Here is a 6,659-nt window from a genome sequence, read left to right as displayed (position 1 = left end):
AAACATTTTTTAAATTATCGACAAACTACAAACACAACAAAACTATGATATTTCAAAACTACATCCTACAACATTGAATAATCTACAATTACAACACAACAAAACATTTATACATAAATACCCTTTTATTAGTGTCATAGCATCCATTTCTAGTTTCCATTACAATTCTTCCGGTAGCCTCTTTTGGGAATTCGAATTGGCCGTTAGTTCTCATTGTTTCAATTTCTGTGTTTCATTGTGAAGACATCCTTTCACTGCAACTTGGAGTGGATATCAGAATTTTAGATCTAATACCAGTCTGATTAAAGTAAGATTTAACGAATGTTACAAAAATTATCTTATTTATGTGATAAATAGAATTGTTATTCATTAAATTTTAAAGGAAATTTATCAAAACATGTCATATAGTTTATTTCCTAGAAAGAGGCATGAAAAATGAAAAACAACTCGGTGGAAAGGAGATTTTTAAATTAAATCAACAGGCGCTTGCACAGAAAATGTGATTTCCATTAATTTTTTTTGATATGCCCAGTGGTATGTGATGACGGTTGCATATAGTGTGCACCGTGTTCAGATTGAAAAAAATGGGGTTTTTAGTCGATTGAAGTGAGATGGGTGCCGTTTCGCTCGTGGCGGATTTTCCGGCCTTCCTATTACACAGTACAATCCCATGATATATTTTAGATTTTTTAATTCATTTTCTAGGCAAGCGCCTGTGGTTAAATCGTATCTTACAAATAACAATCAGGTAAAACCCTTTGTATACATCACTGGCTACAACAACTTGATTTTGTCATCACTTTTGATATTAAAAACAATATGAAAGTTTGAAACTTTTTTGTGTTATTGGTTTAAAGAAGGACTAGATCAATATTTTGTAAATAAGAGATTCTACCCTCTCTTGTACTTACGTTCAGGTTTTTTTCCCCAATGGAGGTAGGCAAGGCTTTCTTCTTTTGCCAATACGGTTTTGGGACTTTTTTTTCGATCAAAATTCTTTAACTTGGAAAAAGCTAACTGACCATAACCAAGACAGAAATTTATCTGTATTCATCATACACAACTAATACCAAATTTCAGTTTATATATTATAATTAAAGATTTAATAACCAAAAACAAGATTAAATTTTGATGGAATGACCCGGGCCCCACAAATGTCGTTGACAAAAAAACGGTGGGGTATAAAAACTGTCAGGACTGTAAATAATGGAGATCAATAATCATTCTCATCAATACTACAGTGTTAAAGTCATGATTTAGATTTGACTAGATATATATATATTAAATTGTACAAGCCTACACACTGTACATATACATATTCAGGATTATATAGATTACAATTATTGTGAATAAAATTAATCAATTTTGGAGTAAATGTAAACAAAGTCAACAAAAATAATATGATTGTAAACACATAAATACAAGTTCTCATTAATGAAAGATAAATCTAAAGCAAATTATCACAGATAGAATATGTGCAAGATTACTTTTGAAGCCTTGCAGAAAAACCAACAAACAAAATCACATTAATTCTAGGAAAATCAATCACCAAAGTAAAATTCTACCACGTTGACTTTTTAAAGACAATACGTGTCGACAGTCAACAGTTAAATAAATAATTGAATACTAGACAAAATGTGTCAATAGTCAACATTTTGATAAATAATTAAGTACGAGACAATTCGTGGCGACAGTCAACTGATAATAAATAATTGAATACTAGACAAAATGTGTCAATAGTCAACATTTTGATAAAATTTACAAGAAATACGTGTTTGGACAGTAAACCGATAAAAAATAATTGAGTATGAGACAATACGTGTAAACAGTCCACTATAATAAATAATTGAGTACGAGACAATATGGGTCGACGGGTTAACCGATAAAAAAATAATTAAGTACGGACAATACGTGTGACAGTTAACCGGGAAATAAATAATTAAGAATGAGACAAAACGTGTCGACAGTCAACCGTTATTACATTTTCGTATGTATAAACCATACATCTATAGCTAACATAACGAACAGATATGACTAGGGACACCTTTTGTTTGCATTTTAAATAACACAGGTAACAAAAACTCTTTTGGAATGACTTATTTTAGGCAAAACACAGTGGTACAGTTATGTCAGGACTCCACAATATTACACTAGTGTATAAAAAAATGTATTTATACAGTGATTTTGATCTACATCATCAACAGGTGGGTATTTTGGTTGAGAGGTGGCCATTTTGTATTACATCACAGGGAATTTTTTCATGTCATTAACCACCATAACGTAATTGATATTCTCGTGGAAAACAAGACATAAAAACAACAACATCTGATTTGATTAATCACTTTGTGTTAAAGTATATCACAAAGCTGTTATACCATGCTGTCCATATCTCGGCAGGAAAATCAGGCCCTGACCATTGGAAAAAAAGGTCTCAAAGGGTAAGTTCACAGGTCGTGTGCATAACAACATTTTTTTACTTTTCTTACTCAAATATGGAATACAGATTTGTTAACTACAGACTTACATTATCAGGGTGTGGCAATTGATAAACACGAGATAATCTTTTCAACCCCGGCAGTGTTGAAATAAAATTAGAAATATATATAAACATAAATAAAAAAAACTTTATCACATACAAAAGTATGTCCTGTCAAAATATCTTACAATGAAATACAAGAGGAATTCTTTGATTGAATTCTTTCACAATAATTAGGGTAGCTAGTTATCCCCTTAAAATATCTAAGCAATAATAATATATTTCAAAAATTAAATAATCAAATTCAATTGTAAATATTTTTCACTAAAATCAAATCATAAATTGAGGAACTTTGGCTTTTTTTTTTTTCTTATTAGGCTTTTTTTTTTTTTTTCTTATTTCAATCAACACTTATAGAAATTGAGTTCAAAATTACATATCTGGAGGAATATCTGGGAAACTTTCATAAACTTTTTTCATCAAACTCTTTCATCATTTCTCTCATGTCTTCCATAACTTAACTTAAAGTTCTTGCAGATTTTGGGACAATCATTTGACATTTTGGGTCATCCTTATCGACCAGTGTTTTTTAGATTTTCGTTCCAAGATACAGAGGGTGTTTCCGGTCAACTTGTTCCTGGGGGAAACGAGGAGATTCCTGACTGGGTCCTAGCTCCCGTAGGCAGGGGAGGTAGTCAGATCTCCCCAAAGTTGGCCTGGGGCAGAAGATGAACGGTTGAAGGGCACTTGTACTGGGGTTTGGTGTGGCTGTGAACCAATGACAAGGAGGCGTGGCAGACCCCGGGGGAGGCAGCAAGACACATGGCTGGCCATGGTAGTGAAGGTTCCACTCATGTATACCCCTGGATATCCCGGAGGGAAACTTACACATCTCCTCCACTCCTATCTGTCCTGTCAACAAAAGATGAGAATAGGTAAAAACACAGCATGAAAGTATTTCTATAGCATACAGAGGCCATGGGCCTTAACGGTCATCTGGACCTCTAAAGACCCATGAACTATTGTATATACAATACTTAGTAGCAAGTATGGTGGCAGCCATCTTGGATTTCAGAATGAGCCAAAGAATAACAACATTGGTCAGGACAATCTCAGGTTCATTTCAGGTAAACTAGAGCGGGAATCTCATGTTGAAACTGAGAGGAAGTTTGAACTAGGTGTTGTTTAGGAAAACCATGTTCTGCAATCATGTTACAAAATGGCTGTCGTGATGCAATGTCAAAGTTTTTACAACCCTTGAAAAATTAACAACACTTTGTTGGCCCCTCCTTCCTTAAACTTCCTCACCAATCTTCAGTTTCAATGGCACCAGTGGAACTGGAGAAGAACTTTAAAGTGTTTTTTTCTAGGGGTTTGCCATGGTGCATCCTGGATTTTGGCCCAATCCAAAAAAAACAACACTAGGTCAGGACTATCCCAGGACATTCCAGGCAAGTTCAGCTCAATCCCACCAGTGGAATTGAGAAGTTGTTTGAAATGTGAAAAGTTTTACGAACAGCGCATGGCGGGTGACGAACGGACGAAGCCACGATGACAATATAAAAATGTTGGAAATCAAAGAGGCAGAAGTTGCTGGAGCAGGAAAATCTAAATAACAAAAGTACGGGTATTGTTAAGCATACAGTCCCCTACCGGCCCCCGTTACAAAATGGTAACAGTGACCTTGACCTTTTCTCAAAAACTCCGAAATTGAACTTGTCTCCCATATTATGGTCCTTTATCATTGTGTCAAGTTGATCGTATCCCTTTAAAATCTGTAGAGCGCTGACAAACTTTGGTGTTATTTACCTATGCAAACATGTAAATACGTACAAAATGGATGGAAGGAAAACTATAGTCATAAGGAACATGCACGAATCTAAAAAACCCATCTTTACGATAAATAGAATCTTCATGAGTCTCATGGACAGGGATATTTCAACCCTGTGTAAGAGTTTGGCCAGTAAGCTCTAGGGGGTTTTGAGTGCTAGCCAGCCAAACTTTACACGAGGGTTGAGATATCCTTGTTCGGGAAAACCGACCCATGGTTTTATTTTATGTTCCAGACAGATTTTATCCTTGCACAGTAAAAAATCAGAATAACTAAATTCTGGAAAATTTACCCTTGGAAGCGAATTCTTTAGGAGCCGTTTTCCATGGAGGTATCTTTGTTGATCCTGGTGAGATAGAGGAACCTCCGGATGACTCCTCAGAAAACACACGATAAAAGTTGAAGTCTCCGTCTTCCTTTCTGTAGAGCCGGCTTCCTCTGCTGCCCCCTCTAGGCCGGGGGAAAGGGACAGGCCCAAACTTGGTCGGGTTTTGTTAGCTCATTTGATACATTGTGGATCCCTGAAGTGACAGATGAAATTTTTTGTCATTTTAATTATCAATTAAATAATGACCCCTTTGGACTTTTTATTATACCATACAAAAACTGACGAGTCCAAAACTATTTCGAAAAAAAAATCATTTTTTTGGATATTATTTCAAATTCTCTGTTTATGTAATATATATATATGTACATAATTGAGGCAAAGAAGTAATTCAAACCAGTGTGGACATGAAAAATGTCAAGTTTTCGAGGCAATCCGCCCCCTTTATCAAGACACAGATAATATATATAAAATATGCATGTGTAATGGGAGAAGGAAAATGCAAACCAGGGCCAGGACTCGAACCCGTGCCCCGAACTCTAGACAGATGCTCTAACCATTAATGTTACCAGACCACCGGCTCCCAAGTCAAGTCCTGTCCAGTCTACATATGGTCTATCCTAAACTATTTAATATGAAATTGTGATATTAGAGTACAATGAAAAACAACCTGTTGTTGTACATAGTTCCTACAAAGTGAAAAAGCAATGTTATGAACCTGTGAGTTTTTCTGCGGCCCAGGTGAGAGGCCACAGTTTCCAGAAGCCATGCCTTGACGAGTAAACCCAGTAAAAAAACTGTTGTGGTACGCCCATTTTGTTAATCTGGTTCCTCGGAAACACGGACCTCCCTGTCCGTACTGTCCCAGTTAGGCCAGTTAAACATCCAAACTCTCCCTGGCAGTTTTTGATTTTCAAGGCCCAACCTTAACAAAAACATATTTAGTTGTTAAATTTTGGACAATATAACTACCATATTTATCAGCAAATAAGTCCTTGTCCACAAATAAGTCCCTGTCCACAAATAAGTCCCTGCCCATGCACAAATAAGTCCCTGCCCACAAATAACAAGTCCCTGACCTCATTTTTGCAGAATCATCACTTTTAAAACAGTAAGCTAAAATTTGTTCACAAATAAGTCCTTTTCAAACTTTAATACTAAACTTTTACACTTGGAGATAAGTCTTATTTGAGTATGAGTACGGTATTAAACTTTTATATTTGGGCTTATTTTTAAGTTAAATATGACGGGATACCTTATTGATATTTTCAACCTAAACATCCAATCATTAGGTTAAAATTTTATATAACTCAAACACCGATATGCAAAAATGCTAAAGTACATGTATAATACAAAAAAATTAATAGTAGTGTTTTATACTAATGATGTACAAAAACTGCCCGAGACGATAAACCCCATGAATCTAAAACACACCAAAAAATATCTCGAAAAAAAAAATTTCATTTTACGACTTTACACTTTATTTCCCTTCATCAACCTATTTGCCCCAATCCACCTTGTGTAGATACCTGATGAGATCCATGCCCAGTAATTTCTCCTTGAGGTCGTCAGGACCATTGAGTTTGGACCACACAGCCACATTTCCGATAAATAGGCCGTGCTCATTAGCTCCATCTCGGCACCCACATCCAGGGCCGGCTTGGTTTAGGATCACTGCATGTGTGTGTGGGGATCTGGTCCACCTCTATGAAGTACAATACAATCATATCAAATCATTACATGTATATATATAATATATATAAATCACTAAGCATGATCCCTACGACGAAATAATACATACAGAAAAATAACAAACTTGACATCTTAAAGATGTGTGTGAAATTGTCTTTTTTTTTGTGGTATATTTATATATATATATATATATACAAGCCAAATTTAGGACCCTGCCAAGGCATAATTATTTTTTTCAAAGAACATTACAGTCTAAAACACATTCTTAAAGACATTAATGATTTTGGTGAATGCATAATGGTTAAAACATTTTATGTTTGATTTCAGCATTGATC

General features: G+C 35.2%; 1 pseudogene; it reads right to left on the bottom strand.

Moving 5' to 3' along the window:
* Positions 1–3,065: 3,065 nt before the first annotated feature.
* LOC117320226 lies at positions 3,066–6,337 on the bottom strand (annotated as a pseudogene).
* Between the last annotated feature and the right edge of the window lie 322 nt (positions 6,338–6,659).

The sequence above is a fragment of the Pecten maximus genome, unplaced genomic scaffold, assembly GCF_902652985.1.
Source record: "Pecten maximus unplaced genomic scaffold, xPecMax1.1, whole genome shotgun sequence".
In the NCBI taxonomy this organism is placed as follows: Eukaryota; Metazoa; Mollusca; class Bivalvia; order Pectinida; family Pectinidae; genus Pecten; species Pecten maximus.
This window is presented reverse-complemented; position numbering and strand designations above follow the sequence as displayed.